We start from the raw sequence: 20687 nt of genomic DNA, 5'->3' as shown, positions 1-20687 counted from the left end.
CTCTCTCTATTGCCCCTTATATACTCTCTCAGGAAGTTTCAGTCAATCACCTCTTTATACTTGGTTAAGCCCTGTTCTGATTACTTCTGGAATTCTGGACTTTTTGGTTTGCCATTGTCTTCCTCTGACTAGTACCTGTTGATGGAAGGTGCCATCAAGTTGCAGACAACTTATAGTGACTCTAAGAGGTTTTCAAGGCAAGAGACCTTCGGAGGTGGTTTGCCATTGTCTGCTTCTACATAGCAATCCTAGACTTCATTGCTGGTCTTCCATCCAACTACTAACCAGTGCTGATCCTGCTTAGCTTCCAAGCTCTGATGATATCATGCTAGCTAGCTATTCCAATATGCATTATGAATACTCTTTAGGAGTCACCTGAAGTAAATGACATTTGTAATCAGAATGCAATATAGCCTAGCTTGGGGGAAATTATAGGTTCATTGTTATTGTTACAGGGAAGCAAAGTTATGGGAGAAAATTAAGCACGATGTGAGCATTATTGACTTCTGGAACACTGAAATAGATGTATATAGGAACTACACCAAGTAGTTAATGATAACAGAACTACACCAAGTAGTTAATGATAACAGAAAAAGACAAGAATTTTCCAGAGACTCTACAAAAACATACAAAGTCTTTGTTGTAAATGCAGTTAATGAAGCCAAAATATTCTGTTTATAGTGTTGCCATCTCCAGGTCAATGTGCATGTGATGCCATAGAGTCCACTGTCCAAAGCTGTCATTTCCTCCAGGAAAACTGATATCTGTAGTCAGGAGAGTTGTAATTCCAGGAGAACCCCAGGCCCCACCTGGATTTTGTCAACCCTTGTAGCCAAGTTTCCTGACATTCCAGCCAAGACACAAGGTATCATGTTGCCTGTTACTGGGCATTCATTGCAATGCCATCATTGTATTCAAAACATCAGTGGCCATCATCATACAAGCTGACCTGAGCACCTACTGAAATGTGACACCTTCAATCTGATAGTTGTCCAAACAGCAAATTACTCAGACATGTGCATTTGACAAGAAACATATAACCTGCCTAAAATATTATAAGAAATGGAAATGAGTGAAGTCAGTTTAGCATGTTGCAACAGCAAAAATGAAAACTTGGAAAGGAATATCAAGAATGTACAGATCTGCTGAAGGTTCACCAGGTTATGGCACATTTTAATTTATATTGATTTCATTGCTGAAGAACATGCTATATATTACATATACATACCCCTCCAGAAGCAACAAAATATATGGAATATATCAATGGAATATAATAAGGGACACACATAAAACAATATTTATAGCAGTTCATGCAATGATCAGTAATAGAAAATGAAGAAGTACATTAATTAAGGATATGCACAAGGATATATCGGCAGTTGTCCAAGATCTATAAATATGGTATCATATGTATATTAAGCTCAGCATCTTGAGGACACTGTTGTAATATTGTGGTGATAAACTGAACAAGAATCCAGAATGCAAATACTTACAAGAGAGAAAACATTAGCTACAAAAATACCATTAATCTGAAATCAATTATATAAGAATAATTTAATGGATAGAAGAGTATATGAGAAAAATGACCTAAGATTTTTATCATTTGATGTACACAGTAAGCTACTCCAGAAGTGTGGAGAAAAGTTTATTTATAATAATCACCCTAGATGACTCCTTGTAGTACTACTGTGAATAATTATACTCATTCTAGGATAGTCCAGTGCTCTTCAAGTGACGTAAAGGTTAGTAATGTCTGTAGTTGTAGTCAGTTCAGTGCCTGAGAAAATGTTAAATGACTGCCACTGATGATACTTCCTATTTCAATAGCAGATTGGAAATGGCTTCATATGTCCTCTTGTTAAAATAGTTTATATAACATCTTGGGTGGACATGAAGATGCTTTCTTAATTTTTATTTCAGTGTGCCCTTGTCTTGGATCTGAGCCACACACTAAGTATGTGGGGGGCAGGAACTCATTTGATGGCATATTTTACTGTCAACTTTGATAGTAAAGCTGTCTTGCAAAGCTTTCTGATTTTGTAAAAAAGAAAAATACTGGGTCACAGAAGTGTCATTGATATATTTTCCTTCCATCAAATCCTTCTCATTCAGACCACAATAACTTGGATTATTTTCTACTGTAGCTATCTGCATCATATTTAGTTTATTATCAACACATTGCAATAATTTTCTCAAGATGCTGAACTTAATACACATCTTATAAAGATAAGGACATTTGTAGAATAGATCCTAAAATAGATGCACAGCATCTTATTCTATCTGTGGGGCACATTTTCTTTTCAAAACTATTCTATTTTTCCATGACCAGAAGCTGTTAAAACTTTTAACATGCTTACTGTTCTTGCATCACTTTATTTCCCTATAATAATTAAAGTAAACCATCATTTTCCACAGTATAAATGCATGGATTACATTACAATGACAAATGGGACTGACTTTAGCATTTTTATATTCATATTACACTTGAACTACTCCCTTCATGCTGCTCCAACCTTATTATGATTGGTTATATGTCACAGAGGCATGTAAAGAAACTTCCATAAAATAAACATTTGTTTATGAATTTAACACCTCACTGAAGAAACTTGCCTCTAGGAATCTTCAATGTTAATTACAAATCAGAAGAACATATGAACATATGAAGCTGCCTTATACTGAATCAGACCCTTGGTCCATCAAAGTCAGTATTGTCGTCTCAGACTGGCAGCGGCTCTCCAGGGTCTCAAGCTGAGGTTTTTCACACCTATTTGCCTGGACCCTTTTTTGGAGATGCCAGGGATTGAACCTGGGACCTTCTACTTACTAAACAGATGCTCTACCACTGAGCCACCATCCCTCCCCTATTCAGTGTTGGCTATTTCCAACTCCAGGACAAAGCAGATTGAAGATTTTAGCCAGATACTGTAATGGGGTCTTGACCTGGGTGCCCCAAGTTAGCCCAAACTTGTCAGAACTCAGAAACTAAGAGGGTTGGCCCTGATTAGTACTTGAATGGACATCACCAAAAAAAATCCAAGGTTGCTATGCAGTGATAGACAATGGCAAACAACCTCTGACTGTCTTTTGCCATAAAAACCCAACGGACTATACTAAGTTAGCTGTGACTTGATGGCACTTTCCACCACCACTACTATAATGAGGAGGTGTTCCAGTCTTACATATATGCTTTCATTGATTAAGAGAACACTAGGGTTGCCAGGTCTGACTCAAGAAATACCTGGGGACTTTGGGGTGGAGCCAGGAGACTTTGGGAGTGGAGCCAGGAGCAAGGGTGTGACAAGCATAATTGAATTCCAAAGGGAGTTCTGGCCATCACATTTAATTAATTAATTATTTTGGTTAATTTATATTCTGCCCTTTCCCAGGCAGGCTCAGGGCGGATTAAAGGGACCACATGCCTTTTAAATGCCTTCCCTCCATTTGGAAATAATGAAGGATAAAGGCACCTTCTTTGGGGGCTCATAGAATTGGACCCCCTGGTCCAGTCTTTTTAGCAATCATGTGCTAAGATGAAATCTTGGTGCAAATTAATTAATAGCAGAGTTGAATTCCAGAGAAGACACATTAGCCTGTTATGGAAAACACAAAAAGGAATCTTTAAGGACAAACAGAGTAATTGTGGTGTAAGCCTCTTACATCTGATGCAAGAAGTGTACCTACAATCAAAAGATATAACTGCACAAATGAATATAGAGGGGACAAAAATGTGAATAGTGCAGTGCAGACCATGAAATGCAAGGACACAATGATATTTCTATGCAGAAATTAAAAGTACAAAATAAGCACACTAACCATTCACAACATTTGTAACTTTCATTCTGAGCCGTTCTTAATATGATCACATTACCTGTTAAAATCTAATGCCGCATTTTTTTTACAAAACATCTGTTAGGTTTTGGGGTGCTACAGGACTCCTTTTTGTTTTGAAGGAGAGCAATTATAATACTCATTAAAATGCATTCTACCTGTCTCCATCCATCCATTGAAAAGAACCCCATGGGGGTTTGGGATATTCCCCAACATGTTGTTTAGAAAGTAACAGTCTATGTATGCATGTTTATTTCATTTATATATTTATTCCCCAATATCCCACTATAAAGACACCTATGAAAATCAGATGATCATGTTTTCCATTATTTGTCCTGAGAGTTGGTAGGTGAGTGGGTGAGTAATATGAGCCAACTCCAAACAAAATTTATTAACCATGGTGTTAAAAAGATAGAAAGTAACTATTTGACATTTTACTAAGAATATAGGATATGTAACCTGTTATTGTAAATAGCAAATTCTGCCACTTAGTGGTTGGCAATGGTGGCAGGAGGCAGAAGTTTTTGTTAATCTTGGTATCATTCCCAATACCAAATACATGGTAGCTCCACTGATTGAGATCTTTTTGCTTTTATAAAAAATAACCACCAAGTGCAGACATGTGAATATCTGAAAGAAAAGGCATAATCTATAAATTAATTGCATTGTATTAAGTGATTTTTTCAAATGCTAAAACTTTAAATTGCTTTAAGAATTCAAATCATAATTTACTACCAGCTCTCAGAACAAATAATGAAACACATGATCATCTGATTTTCATAGGTGCCTTAATCAAGACACATCCTTAGCCAAATCAACTTATGAAAAATTGTTTTTTTATTTTAAAAATACAGTTTGAGCACATTATTATAGAAGCTTGATTTATTTTTGATATTTTTTCTCTTGTTCAGTTTTAATAGTTAATATTCCATATTTGATTGATCACTGTACAAATGCCAGTGGCAAATACTGGTTGTTGCCCTTACTTATTGAATTCACAATAAAGAATTTTTGAATTAAAAAAACCAGTTTGAGAAGTAGTGCCACTTAAGATATGAAACATCTTCATCTGGGCTAATTATTTCCAGAATTATTATACTTTGAGTGAATGTGCAGGAACAGCATGTCTGGGTAATGGATAGACACATGGAAAAAACCAGGATTCTCCTACAAAAACTCAACATCAGGTTGAGGCAGAAGGCTGACATAATACAGATTTGATAAGAAGCGATGTGCAGCTCTGCATGTCATTTCTTATAAGCATCTTAATTAGTTTTTATTTACAACCAGGCCTCAGATTCAGTGAGTGCTCACAGGAGCACAGCTCCTGAAGCTTTCTGAGAATTCCACCTCTTCCTTCTGAGAGTTCCACCTCCTTGTCCATTGAATAGTATGTGCTGCTGCATAACAATCCTTTGATGAGCTCCACCACCTATTTTTCTACAAAATGACCCCTGTTTACATCAAAGCATATTTTTATACTAAGTTTTATAACTATTACATACACTGCAAAAATGTCTTTGGATTGTCTACTTATTGCTGCCAGGTCTGCTGCCATGCAGTGTGAGAGAGAATCACGTACAAGAAGAAAAGTGGAAGCAAATCTGTGAAAAATTACTGATGCAATACTCAATACTGTTTATACATATAGTTCAATCACAACAATTCATCAAGGTCAAATAAGCTCATGCATACAAAAAGTCAGGATATTGGAACACCATGCAAGGGTTCGTAACCTAGTCCAAGAAGCCCCTCTTGTGGCCCATTACAGTGAGACTCAACATTCCTTTGATGCTATTAAATTTGTTGTTATTTTTAAGTACAATAGTAAAAATGCATTTGCAGATTCAAGTAAGACCTTATTGAGAGAAGAGGCATATTGGACATTTAATCTCAATATTCTGTCCCCCGGAGATTTCAGAAGTAGTCTTTACCTGTCATGTTATTTACAGACATAGCTATAGTCTGGAATAAAAAAGTTGGGAACTTGTATTTTTGGTCTTGTCTCTTTAATGTACCATTCAGCCGTTTTCAATTAACTCTGAACATGGTCATTTAAGCACTTCTTTTTGTGTACTTTGTGAGAGATTTCTCCATTGATGGGACATTGTGCTGGATACCTTGTAGAGAAAAATAATTGGTGAGTAGTTTTCAGGATCATAATGTTTATTACTATAATATGGAAGTGTATTTCATTACCTTTACATTGTATATAGAAAGCCTGTGGACTGTTCATCTTACCCCTCCTCGATGAAGATGTGATCTTATTGAAATGTGCCGAATATGCTGGCTATCCACATTGAGGGTCTCTTGGAACGTCTACTCATATTCTGAATATGTTTAAAGGACTTTCAGATTTTGCACTAGCAGTTTGTTATTGTTAAAAACGATGTAAAGCTTTCAGCGAGTTGGAAATTTTTTTTATGTATGAGCTTATTTGACCTTGATGAATTGTTGTGATTGAGCTATATGTATAAACTGTGTGGATAATACCGTGTTTCCCCGAAAATAAGACAATGTCATATTTATTTTTTCTCAAGAAGATACATTAGGGCTTATTTTCAGGGGATGTCTTATTTTTATTAAGTATAATACAACAATCTACATTTATTCAAATACAGTTAAGTAATCTTCTTCTGAAACATCGTCATAACTCTCCAGACCCGGAATTCCATCCTGAAGTTTTTGTGACTCCATTTCCTTTAGAACCATTGGCCCCAATCTTTCATGTCAAGCAATAGAGCTCTAATTAAATGAGCAGCTCTTATCCATGTAACCTGCTCGGAGTGCATTGGTAACAATTCCATGAATTCTTCACCCAAATCATGACCTCTTGCAGGCTAGGCTTCACAAAGTTTCCACGCTGATTTCTTGTCATTCTATTTTCAATGCAGTCATTAATTTCCATATGTAAATGGTCTTTGAATGGCTTGTTTATTGCAATATCAAGAGTCTGCAGATAGGCAGTCATTCCTGCGGGAATCATTATTTGATCTATTTTTCTCTCTGCAAGGAAGTTCTTCATGTCTTTAGCACGGTGAGTGCTGGCTGAATCCCAGACTAGCAGACCTCTTTGGCCACCTCGCAAAACAAGTGGCAGCATTAAATCAAGCCACTTCCTTATAACTGCTTGTGTGCCCCAGGCTTTTTCCATTTCAAGAACATAAATGCCAGAAATACGTTCCATCTTATCTTTCTTGCCCTTAGTGATGATAAGAGGTGTAGCTTTCTTTCCATCCAGACGAATGGCCAAAATACAGGTAACACGTGAACTTTCAATACCAGTGGAGGGAACATAGATTGAGGAGGCATCCCTCTGTTCAATTGTTGTTTGGGCTCCTTGACTCATAAACACTGCAGTTTCATCCATAGCAATCATGTTGCAAGGTTGGTATTTAGAAAAGTCGATGCCATCAACAAAGGACTTGAATGCAAGTGCTCGCTTAATAACTTCTGCATCTTCCAACTTAAACAGTGTTGTTGATTTTCTTAGAGACAGTTCATATCGCTGAAGGAAGCCATCCAGCCAGTGTTGTGATGCTTTGGATTCTGGGGATATTTCGAACTGTGGTGCCATTGCAAGGGCAAATGCTTGAATGTCAGCCCTGTGCACAACCAAAGCCTTTGCTCTCCTGTCAGCAATCCATTCACAGATTATGTTTTCCAGCTCAGGAAATAAAGGTTGCCGACCTGAACCACACTTGTGTTTCTAGCATTTGCTCTGTCCACAGGTAGACTGAGGTTATAGTATTCTGCCTGCCATTTTCGGACCATTCGGATATCCAACTTCTTCTCTTTGCAGAAAGCCGTAAGATTCTTGCCTGGGAGTCCTCGACAATTCCCTTCTTGTACTCAACAGAATAGCTCTTTCTTTTTGCACTCATATTGTCTAGGGGAACAGATACTCAGGAAAAGCAGAGATAGGCCAGCAAAGAAGATGTGTAAGGGTTGAATTATTTTTTTGGGATCCAGTGAGCACTGAGTCCAATCTGCACAGTGGAGCTGGGATGATCTCTCTGGGCTCAGTAGCAGACTGCTTGCTGAAGCTTTCCCCCTACCCCCTGGTGTTTGTGGTGGGGGTGAGAGAGGCCCACAGACTGTTGTTGATCAGTGCTGGGGAGCAGCAGCTTTACTGGTGTTTCTGTAGGGTGAGAGAGGCCCACAGACTGTTGCTGGACTGGTACTGGGTAAAATAGCAGCCACAGCTTTCCTTCTTCCCCCTGGGGACACACAATATGGTAAAAAAAGTGGAGCGTCCTGCTCCTCATTTCACTAAGGAGACCTTCACTGTAGAGACCTCAAGTCTCTATGTCTCCATCTCCACCTGAAGCCTCAGCATGCATAGGATGGCTGGGACCTGACAGGGGGAGCTGACTTTGTTGGTGGGGCTGGCGCTAGTGATGCGTGAACTCCTTTCCCCTAGCCGTTCACGCATGCACAATAGGATGCCTGCGACCACGGTTACCACACGCACACACGCACATGCGAATGGCTAGGAGAAAGGAGTGATGTGGTTGCCACCCACGCAAGTGCAAACAGCTTGGAGAAAGGAGTTGTAGCAGATAAAAGGTATTTCAGTCTTCCTTACCACTCTGCGCCGAAATGCATGGCGTGGCTATGCAGATACGGTACGCTGCATAGGCACGCCCATCACTAGGTCTTATTATCGGGGTAGGGCTTATATTTAACAAATGCATAGAAATCCTGCTAGGGCTTATTTTTGGGGTAGGTCTTATTTTCGTGGAAACACGGTAGTATTGAAATTTAACAGTATCGAGTATTGTATTAGTAATTTTTCACAGATTTGCTTGTACTAACGTCTGCTGCCATAGCAGAAAGCCTCCCGCTGACCATTCTCTCTGCCTGTTACTGCTGTGCTTGCTTGCAGGAAAAAAATTCACTATTGGCATGATGGGGAAAAAAAATCCAGAAGTGATGTAACTGACAATTCCTAGAGTATAGTGAACATAGTTGTAGCACTGATAGTGTTCCATGCCTTTGCCCTGCCCAAACTTCTGAGAGTTACCAGCCAGTGAGTGTCTACCCTCAGTCTACTTACACAGAATGGGATCTAAAAACCACTACTAGGATCCTTTGGGTGTGTATTTCACGTAGTATCTCCTTGTGGAATGCAGCCTTGTGTCACCTTATAGTTTTGAGGAGGACTTTCTCACATGGAACAGAGGGCTGCTGTTTAAAAATATTTCACATGGGGCTGTGACAGATTGCACTTTAAAATCTTATAAGTGCTATGTAAACAGTTAATGTGAAGAGGTAATTCCTCATAGAACCAGGGTTTTTTGGGGGGTAGAAAATGCCCAGAAGAACTCATTTACATATTAAGCCACACCCTGATGTCACCATTGTTTCACATAGGGATTATTTGTAGAAAAAGCCCAGCAGAAACTCATTTCCATATTAGAACACACCCTCTGACTGCATTCCTGTGCATTCATGCTCAAAGAAAGCCCTAAATAGAACCAGAGAACCCTTGGTGACAGGCTGCTCCAAGAGCTGAATGCTGAGGAGAGGGTAGTCTGAATTCAGCCCTGATGGAGAAGAGACTACTACTGACATGTCTATCTAAGCCTGACAGAGAAGGGTTTAGTACTGACAGGGTTTGTATATAGCCCTGACTGAGAGCAGTTTAATACACATGGAGAACTGGGGAGGTTGGCAGGTAGAGTGGGTAGATTGGAGAACTCCTATTCAGGTCAGAAAAAGGGACAGATCTTCTAGAGAGAATTTCCCTACCCAGATGGAAATAGCTCTGAGGAGTGGAGTGATCACTGGTCAGCAAGACTGGATCTACATGTTTTTTGAGGGGGGCAAAATTAAAAAAATGGTGCCTCATTATGGGCCCATTCTATCTTATGGGCTCATAGAATAGAATGGGCTCCATACCCAATTTGGCATCCCTACTCTGGCAGCATCTGGGGCAAGTGCCCCCTCTGTTCCCCGCTAGATCTGGCCCTGCTAGTCAGACATGTTTAGTAATTACCTTTTAATTTCTGAAGAGTCAATTTAAAAAACCCTCAAGAAATGTACTGGTGTGTTTAGTGAAGGAATTGGGGTACTGGATGGCATATCCTGCCTTCTGGGAACCAAAAGAGTCAAATCTTTTCAAGAAAAATACTCGAATGTTTAGGAAACACTGAAACAAAAGTCTCTCAAAGATACTAAGTCACTGCAAAAAGCTTAAAAAACTCAATTGCTTAAAACATATCAACTGTAGTCTGTGTCTGTACTGATTTATCTCAGAATATAGAGAGAGGCTTTAGGATTGGCTAGTAAAATGATTCATGATGGCATAAGGAGAGGTAAATTGTTTGTCCAGACTACTTACAATAAATAATTCACCAAGGCCTAGATTGCAATATATACATTTCCTCTATTTGTTCAATCTTACATAACTTCTCCAAGCTCTGATTTTTTTCATCCAGGTTCCTCTTGGGGCTTCACAACTCCAGTTTTGAAAATCAAAAAGCTATATACAGATATGAGTTTTAAAGATTTGTATAGATACATAACATTAAAAACTGAATTTGGATAGAGACATATGCTAGTCAACAGAGTAATCAGGAGTACTCTAGAAACAGTGCAGTAGCCAGAATTTCATGTTTGGTGGGGCCCACCACAGCATTTTGGGGGGGGCACTCGGTTTGGCCCTAAACACTTTCTCTGCTTCTCAATTAAAGTGACAACCCCCCCCACCATTTGTCTAACTCAGTAAACCTTCCAGGGGGATCTGACTGAAAGTAGGCTCTCCCCGCCCCTCCACCAGAGCCAAACCGAAGTCCCTACAGTAGCAATGCTGCATTTGTTCAGAGAAGCGACAAGTGGAAGAGAGCAAGGGGCAGATTGGAGGCCTTCTAAAGGAGCGGCCATACAGATGAATGAGGGGGTTGAATGGAGTAGCCTGGGTCCCCTGGGCCCACTGTAGCTATAGGCCTGTCTAGAAATCAAAGAATTTAAGTCATGAAAGGCCCCCCAGGAAGATGTTATCCAAACAAAACAAAAAAGCTTCCAGCAATTTTGTACCCTGTATTCTTCCTGAGAGAATTTTCCTTATAAAGATCAAATACACTTATGGAAACTCTATTGACTGTGATATGTAATAACAAAGCTGTTAAAAAAAAAAGACTGAGCTGGAATGACAAACAGTATCTTAAATTCTTAGATTACAATGTTGTTAGCCTGCTAGAGGCTTTTTTGTTGTTATTAAATTTGTTGTTCAGTTGCACAGTTGAATCTGACTCTTTGCGACCCCATGGACAAAGTCACGTCAGGCCCTCCTGTCTTCTACCATCCTCCGAAGTCTGCTCAAATTTGTGTTTGTTACATCAGTAATGCTGTCCCCTTCTTTTTTTGCCTTCTGTCTTTCCCAGCATCAGGGTTTTCTCCAGTGAGTGCTCCCTTCTAATTTGGTGGCCAAAGTATTTGAGCTTCAGCTTCAGCATCTGACCTTCCACGGAACAGTCAGGGTTGATTTCCCTTAGGACTAACTGATTTGATCTTCTTGCAGTTCAAGGGACTGTCAAGATTCTTCTCCAGCACCACAGCTCAAAAGCATCTATTCTTCTGTGCTCAGCCTTCCTTATGGTCCAGCTCTCACAGCCATACTTTGCTACTGGGAATACCATTGCTTTGACTATATGGACTTCTGTTGGCAGGGTGATGCCACTACTTTTTATTATACTGCCTAGGTTCACCATAGCTGTCCTTTTAATTTCATAGCTGTTTTTTTAATTTCATGGCTACAGTCACCATTTGCAGTAATCTTGGATCCCAGAAATGTGAAGTCTGTCACTACTTCCATGTCTTCCCCTTCTATTTGCCAAGGTGTGATGGGGCCAGATGCCATGATCTGCATTTTTTTGATGTTGAGTTTCAAGCCTACTTTTGTGCTCTCCTCTTTCACCCTCAACAAGAGGTTCTTTAGGTCCTCCTCACTTCCTGCCATTAGAGTGGTGTCATCTACATATCTGAGGTTGTTAATGTTTTTCCCAGCAATCTTAATTCCGGCTTCTGCTTCATCCAGGCCAGCATTCCACATGATATACTCTGCATATAAATTAAATAAATAGGGTGACAATATACATCCCTGTCAAACCCCCTTTCCTATTCTAAACCAGTCAGTTGCTCCATATCCCGTTCTGACAGTTGCTTCTTGACCCTTATATAGGTTTCTCAGGAGACACGTGAGGTGGGCTGGTACTCCCATCTCTTTAAGGACTTGCCACAGTTTGTTGTGATCCACACAATCAAAGGCTTTAGCGTAGTCAATGAAGTAGAAATAGATGTTTTTCTGATACTCCTGTGCTTTCTCCATAATCCAGCATTAGCAGTTTGATCTATAGTTCTTCTACCTCTCCGAAATCAGATTGAACTTCTGGTGGTTCCCGATCTACATATTGCTGAAGCCTAGCTTGTAGGATCTTTAACATGACCTTGCTGGCATGTGAAATGAGTGCAATGTTGTGATAGTTTGAACATTCCTTGACATTACCCTTCTTTGGGATTGGAATATAAACTGATCTTTTCCAATCCTGTGGCCACTGTTGCATTTTCCAAATTTGTTGACATAATGTGTGCATCACTTTAACAGCATTGTCTTTTAGGACTTTGAATAGCTCAGCTGGGATACCGTCATCTCCGTTCACTTTGTTGTTAGTAATGCTTTCTAAAGCCCATTTGACTTCACACTCCAGAATGTCTGCCTCGAGGTCAGCGATTTCACTGTCATGGTTGTCAAGGACATTGAGATCCTTCTTGTATAATTCTTCTGTGTATTCTTGCCACCTCTTCCTAATCTCTTCTGCTTCTGTTAGGTTCCTACCGTTTTTTTCCTTTACCATGGTCATCTTTGCACGAAACGTTCCCTTGATTTCTCCTATTTTCTTGAAGAGATCTCTTGTCCTTCCCATTCTATTATTTTCTTGTATTGCTTTGCACTGTTCCTTCAGGAAGGCCTCCTTATCTCTCCTTGCTGTTCTCTGGAAATCTGCATTCAGTTGGGTGAATCTTTCCTTTTCACCTTTGCCTTTTGCTTTCCTTCTTTCTTCAGCTATTTGTAAAGCCTCATCAGACAGCCACTTTGCTTTCTTTCATTTCTTTTTCTTTGGGATGGTGCTGATTGCTGCCTTCTGTACAATGTCACAAACCTCCATCCATAGTTCTTCAGGCACTCTGTCTATCAACTCTAGTTCCTTAAACCTGTTCTTCACTTCCAAGTTCCACTGTATATTCAAGGTCAAACCTGAATGACCTAATGGTTTCCTCAGTTTTCTTCAGTTTAAGCCTAAATTTTGCAATAATCTGATTGGCTCATGATCTGAGCCGCAGTCAGCTCCAGGTCTTGTTTTTGCTGACTGTAAGGAGCTTCTCCATCTTTGACTATAGAGTATATAATCAATCTGATTTCTGTGTTGCCCATCAGGAGATGTCCATGTGTAGAGTCGCCTTTTAGGTTGTTGGAAGAGAGTGTTTGTTAATAAACATGGAGGAAAAAAAAGGAAGAGAGTGTTTGCTATGACTAGCTTGTATTATTGACAAAACTCTATTAGCCTTTGCCCAGCTTTGGTTTTTTTCTCCAAGGCCAAACTTGTCAGTTGTTCTAGTTACCTTTTGACTTCCTACTTTGGCATTCCAGTCCCCTATGACGAGGACATCTCTTTTTTGGTGTTAATTCTAGAAGGTGTTGTAGATCTTCATAGAACTGGTCCATTTCAGCCTCTTCTGCATCAGTGGTTGGGGAATAGACTCGGATTACTGTGCTACTGAATAGTTTGCCTTGGATATGGACCAAGATCATTCTGTCATTTTTGAGATTGTATCCCATTACTGCCTTTCTCACTCTCTTGTAAACTATAAAGGCCACACCATTTCTTCTGGGACTCTTGTCCACAGTAATAGATGTAGTGATCTTCTGAGTTAAATTTGCCCATTCCCGTCCATTTTAGTTCACTGATTCCCAAGATGTCGATGTTCAGTCTTGCCATTGTCGATGTTCAGTCTTGCCATTGACATCTGCCTCCGTTCCTGAGGACTGGAAGGTAGCAAATGTCACCCCCATCTTTAAAAAGGGTTCCAGAGGAGATCCGGGTAACTACAGGCCAGTCAGTCTGACTTCAATACCGGGAAAGTTGGTACCAGGAAAGTTGGTAGAAACCATTATCAAGGACAGAATGAGTAGGCACACTGATGAACATGAGTTATTGAGGAAGACTCAGCATGGGTCCTGTAAGGGAAGATCTTGCCTCACTAACCTGTTACATTTCTTTGAGGGGGTGAACAAACATGTAGACTAAGGAAACCCGATAGATATTGTTTACCTTGACTTCCACAAAGCTTTTGATAAAGTTCCTCATCAAAGGCTCCTTAGTAAGCTCGAGAGTCATGGAGTAAAAGGACAGGTCCTCTTGTGGATCAAAAATTGGCTGAGTAATAGGAAGCAGAGAGTGAGTATAAATGGGCAGTCTTCGCAGTGGAGGACAGTAAGCAGTGGGGTGCTGCAGGGCTCGGTACTGGGTCCCATGCTCTTTAACTTTTTCATAAATGATTTAGAGTTGGGAGTGAACAGTGAAATGGCCAAGTTTGCGGATGACGCTAAATTGTTCAGAGTGGTGAGAACCAGAGAGGATTGTGAGGAACTCCAAAGGGATCTTTTGAGGCTGGGTGAGTGGGCGTCAACGTGGCAGATTCGGTTCAGTGTGGCCAAGTGCAAAGTAATGCACATTGGGGCCAAGAATCCCCGCTGCAAATACAAGTTGATGGGGTGTGAACTGGCAGAGACTGACCAAGAGAGAGATCTTGGGGTTGTGGTAGATAACTCACTGAAAATGTCAAGACAGTGTGCGATTGCAATAAAAAAGGCCAACGCCATGCTGGGAATTATTAGGAAGGGAATTCAAAACAAATTAGCCATTATCATAATGCCCCTGTATAAATCGATGGTGCAGTCTCATTTGGAATACTGTGTGTGCAATTCTGGTCACCGCACCTCAAAAAGAATATTATATCACTGGAAAAAGTGCAGAAAAGGGCATCTAGAATGATTACAGGTTTGGAACACTTTCCCTATGAAGAAAGGTTAAAACGCTTAGGGCTCTTTAGCTTGGAGAAACGTCGACTGCGGGTTGACATGATAGAGATTTACAAGATTATGCATGGGATGGAGAAGGTAGAGAAAGAAGTACTTTTCTCCTTTTCTCACAATAAAACTCGTGGGCATTCAATGAAATTGCTGAGCAGTCAGGTTAGAATGGATAAAAGGAGGTACTTTTCACCCAAAGGGCGATTAACGTGTGGAATTCACTGCCACAGGAGGTGGTGGCAGCTATAAGCATAGCCAGCTTCAAGGGGGGCGGGGGTTAGATAAAAATATGGAGCAGAGGTCCATTAGTGGCTATTAGCCACAGTGTGTATATATATGTGTATATAAATTTATATATATATATATACATTTTTGGCCACTGTGTGATACAGAGTGTTGGACTGGTTGGGCCATTGGCCTGATCCAACATGGCTTCTCTTATGTTCTTATTCATATTTGACAACATCCAGCTTACCTTGATTCATAGATCTTACATTCCACATTCCAATGCAGTAATTGTTCTTTGCAGCATCGGACTTTCACCATCAGACACATCCACAGCTGAGCGTCCTTTCAGCTTTGGCCCCGCCGCTTCACTCTTTCTGTGGCTACTTGTACTTGCCCTCTGCTCTTACCCAGCAGCATTTTTTTCACTTTCTGAGTTCCAACGTGAGGGGCTCATCTTCCAGCACCATATCTTTTAGCCTTTTGTTACTGACAATGGGGTTTTCTTGGCAAGGATACTGGAGTGGGTTGCCATTTCCTTCTCCAGTGGATCACATTTTGTCTGGGATCTCAGCTGTGGCCTTTCCACCTTGGGTGGCCCCACAGCCACACTGAACCACACAAGCCCTCTTGCCATATCAAGGCAGCAATCCATGAGAGAGTTTTGTTAAATAGGAAAAACCAGATTTAAGAGAATGAATGTGTACAGATTAGATGTTATAAATGAAACATCCAAAATCCATTCTAGATATATTGCAGTCTTCCTTGAGACTTTACATGTGACTTGATAACTGCTACAAAAGAAGCAGTTAAAGGAGAATAGAAGACATTATCAATCATCTGCTTGTGAATAAGTTTGCTCTATTTCTTTAGGCTTGGATAAGAAATATCCAAAATGTTCCCATTCTGCTATAGTTGTTTATGGATCAGATTATTCTCACACCATAACAGCAATCTATTCAACCTTGCTATGAAAGTTTTACATAAAACCCAAATCAAATACCTAATGAAATTTAAACAAAAAGTTAAAACCCAGTAGTAACTCTCACATAGGAATCCAGCCATTTATTAGGTTATTCTGAGTGAGACCATTATGGTAAATCATTGGGAGCATAATGGTATGCTACATATGTAGGCAAAAATGACTTCCCATCCAAGGTATAACAAAAACCTCCAGAAATTTTTCACTGCCATGCTCCTGGAAACTTATGGCGTGCCTAAATAAGAACTGGTCACTTATTGGTTAAAAAGCACATGGAAAGTGGTAAGTTTAGTGCAGTGGTTAAGTGTATGGACCCTTATTTGGAAGAACTGGGTTTGATTCCTCATTCCTCCACCTGCACCTGCTGGTATGACCTTGGATCAATCATAACTCTCTCCAAGCAGTTCCTCTCAATAATGGTTTTTAGAGAGCTCTCTCAGCCCCAGCTACCGCCCAGGGTGTCTGTTGCAGGGAGGGGAAGGGAAAGGAGATTGTAAACTGCTCTGAGACTCTGAATGAAGGGTGGGGTATAAATCCAATCTCTTCTTCTAAGTACAATGTACTGGGAAACTGTTGCATAGTTGACATTACAGCTCTTAGTATCCATAAAAAGTTAAAATAGCACTGTTGGGTTGGGGGCATCTTCTCTGGGACAAACCTCTTTCCTTCCAGTCACTATAGCCTTCATTAATAGGACAAATATTGTGTTCCTTTAATATTTATTTTTGTATAATTCTATGGTTAATGTTAGAAATATCTTTATAAGTAACAATTAGAGTAAATAATTTTTGTATACTATTAGAGGCTGGTTTTCACAGAGGTTTTACAACCTTTATCCCTGCTCTATTATCTGCATTGCTCTTTGTTGGTTGCACAATCCCCAGGTGGGGACAGGGGATCCCCTGGTTTGGAAGCCCTCCCTCCACTTCACGGTCATCAGAAAGCGAGGAGGGAAGGGAAATATCTGCTGTGCATTGGGAAGGGAAATATCTGCTGTGCATTCCACTATTCCCTATGTAGACCAATTCCCATAGGGTATAATAGAGAATTGATCCATGGGTATCTGGGGCTCTGGGGGGAGATTGTTTTTAGGTAGAGGCACCACATTTGCAGCATAGCATTCAATGCCTCTCTTCAAAAGACCCTCCAAGTTTCAAAAATATTGGAAAAGGGGGTCCAAATCAATGAGCTCCAAAATAAGGTGCCCCTATCCTTCATTATTTCCAGTGGAGGGAAGGCACTTCAAAGGTGTATGGTCCCTTTAAATGTAATGGCCAGAACTCCCTTTGGAGTTCAATAGTGCTTGTCACAACCTTGCTCTTGGCTCCACCCCCAATATCTCCTGGCTCCACCTCCAAAGTCTCCTGACTCCACCCCCAAAGTCCCTAGATAGTTCTTTAATTGGACCTGGCAACCCTAGTTACACAGGACTTTTCTTGTAGCAGGAACTCCTTTGCACATTTATTTATTTATGTATTTATTTATTTATTTATTTAGTGGACTTATATCCCGCCCTTCTCACCGAAGTGTCTCAGGGCGGGATATTGGGCCATGCACCCCTGATGTAGCCAATCCTCCAAGAGCTTACAAAACTCTTGCTACAGGGCCTACTGTAAGTTCTTGGAGGATTGGCTACACTGGGGTGAGGGATGAGGTTCAATATGCAAAGGAGTTACTGCTACAAAAAAAGCCCTGGTGTTATACCTCGCTGAGGCCCCTCCGTTCCCCAAATCCCACCATTCCCACACTCCACCCCCAAAATATCTAGGTATTTATCAAACCAGAGCTGGCAACTCTAGCCAACTTGAGGGATGCCCAGAATGACATAAAACATCCTGAAATACTGGACTACAGAAAATTTATCTCCCTCATTTTTGCGAGTACTTTGAGAAAGCACAAGAGGGTAGGGAGGGAGAGGAGAGGAAAAGGGCTGAGAAACTGCTATATGTTGAAAAGAAATACCAATGAGCAGGTGATGGTCAGGTAGATCTACTGTCCACCCAAGATCCTGTCCTTTCCTTAAAAGGGAAAGAATCAAACCAGCTCCAGATTTACCATGCTGGCATTGTGCCTTCTGTAGGCTTCTCCCTGGTATTGGCTTTAGAAGTAGTAAAGTCTGGTCCCCTAACCAGAAAATGATGGGTGTTCTGGTGGGCTCCTGTATTCTCATGAGGCTTGGCTGTTGCAGTAGCCATTTTGTTCCCCACCACTAGGGCCTATTTTTTAAAGCAGCCATTGAATATCGTTATATCAATATAATAGTACAGCAATGTGTATCATGTTCTTTGAATTCTCAGATATTTTTTTTTAAGTCTCTAGCTTCAGTTATGGAGATATGCCCTTTCCTTTATACTTCCACAACAGAAGTCCCCCAATGGAAGGGAAAGAAGAGGCCACTGCAACAGCCAAGCCTTGCAAGAATTCAGGAGCCTCCCAACCTGTCTGCTATTTTTGGACTTTGGAACAGGCTCTGCCACTGTCAATATCAGCAATAGAAAAAATTCTCCACTAGGAACAATGCTGGTATGGTAAGTCCAAAACTGACTTTCTCTCTTTACATCCCTCCCTTTCCCCTCCTTTCACCTCCTTGGGTGGGGGAAATGAAAAAAAAAATAATAGTCCAAAATTTTCTGCCCCCCTAAATATCTGAAAATAAACCCCAAATTAGTGACAACACTTCCAAAAAATCAAGATAACAGAAACAGTGCCCTATCCAAAATTAAGATTTGAAATGATTATGAATGTGTGTGTGTGTTTGTGCTTGGAAGTGTGCATGGAGGATGTTAAGAGAAGTGGCTTGATGCAGCCTGCCTCTGCCTCACAGTCCTGGTATTCCAAGGAGGTCTCCCATCCAAGTACTTGCCAAGGAGGGGAAAGGAGGGGAAAGGGAGGATGTAAAGAGAGAAAGTCAGTTTTGGACTTACCATACCAGCTGTCAAGTCTGTCTGTAACTCTGGCTCATGCAAAGAGCATGCTGGGTAGAACCAAAGTATAACCAAATGCTGCTAGCTCATCCTCTCCTATTCCCCCCTCCCATCAGAGAACTGTTCCTGCTTTGAAATGGTAATGTGTGAAAAGTCTTATCTGTGCCTTCTCAGCTCAGGCTTGGGGGAGAGGAAGGAGCCTGGGTGTACCAAGGCCAAATGGGCCTCTAATCAACATGAGAATGTATTTGTAACATCTATGTGTGAATGTCCTCTGCACAATCCTCCCTCCCCGTAGGAATCTTTTTGAAGTGTACCTTATATGCAATGTATCTACTGTATGTACTTTAGTCTTTTCAAGACCTGGCTTAAGCCGCAAGTATCAGTATCAATAAAACAGAGTCTTTGTATCTACACCGACTCATCTTTGAATCTGCAGACTTGACACCAGCATTGTTCCTAGTGGAGAATTCTTTCTATTGCTGATATTGACAGTGGCAGAGCCTGTTCCAAAGTCCAAAAATGACAGGCAGATTGGGAGGCTCCTGAATTCTTGCAAGGCTTGGCTTAGCTTCTGAGATCTGATGAGATTGGGCTTACCTGGGTTAACCAGGTCAGGGCAAATGATTATGAATATTTTGGAGGCCCTACTGTGTGCCCCTGAGTTATTTTTATACTAACTTTTGTTGCCATGATTTACTGACAGCAGTTTTGAAGTTAACATGTTATGCAGACGTTTAAGATGAGACACTTCCTACGTCACACTGACTGCGCAGAAAAATATTACCTGGTAAAAAGCAAGTGTGTCAACCATAATAGTAGGTGTTAAAAAACCCATTCATGTTCAGTTATTAAAATTAATTGAATTTTAAAAGTATGTATATATGTGGAGAGATTTAAAAAGAAACCCACTCACATTTGTGTCAGTACTAATGATTAAGAACCTCTTGTTTTAGCAATCTGAATAGCCCAGGACAACTCAAGCTTGTCAGAGCTCAAAAGCTAAGCAGGGTCAGCTGTGGTTAGTACTGTCAAGCATGGTAAAATTCCATTGATAATTGATTGTTATAGGGTCCTGCCTAACCCTGGTCTGTGAAATATCATGGAGGACCCAGCTTTGTTAGCTCTGTTATTCTTTCCCTCCCCCCTTCTTGCTTTATTGCCTGAAAAGTAGAAGTAGTGAGAACTGAAATTAACTTGAGAAGAAGTAATCAGCACCTTCCCATACATTCCTAGTAGGGAGTACGACACATCTGGGGAAAGCAATGACAGAGTCCTGATAACACTATGAGAATGTAGACATTTATGATAGTTTATGTGTGAGAGCTACCCCGCACCCCCATTCTTTGGAATCCTTTTGAAGTAAGCCTTAAAAGTATTGTATCAATGTATCTGCAGCATTACTCTCAAGAATCTGTTACACAGAAAGTATCAGTATATCAATAAACATAGTCTTTGTATCAACTTCGACTCGTCATTGAACCCACATGCTTGACAAGTACTTGTATGAGAAATTACAAAGAAAAACCAGGGTTGCTGTGCAATGGAAGGGAATGGCAAACCATATCTTGCCATCAAAAACACCTTGAGGAGTTGCCATAATAGGGATAAGGTGTCATAAGGGAAGGGAAAT

This window comes from Heteronotia binoei, chromosome 3, assembly GCF_032191835.1.
Source record: "Heteronotia binoei isolate CCM8104 ecotype False Entrance Well chromosome 3, APGP_CSIRO_Hbin_v1, whole genome shotgun sequence".
Classification (NCBI taxonomy): domain Eukaryota; kingdom Metazoa; phylum Chordata; class Lepidosauria; order Squamata; family Gekkonidae; genus Heteronotia; species Heteronotia binoei.
Note: the sequence above shows the minus strand (reverse complement) of the source record.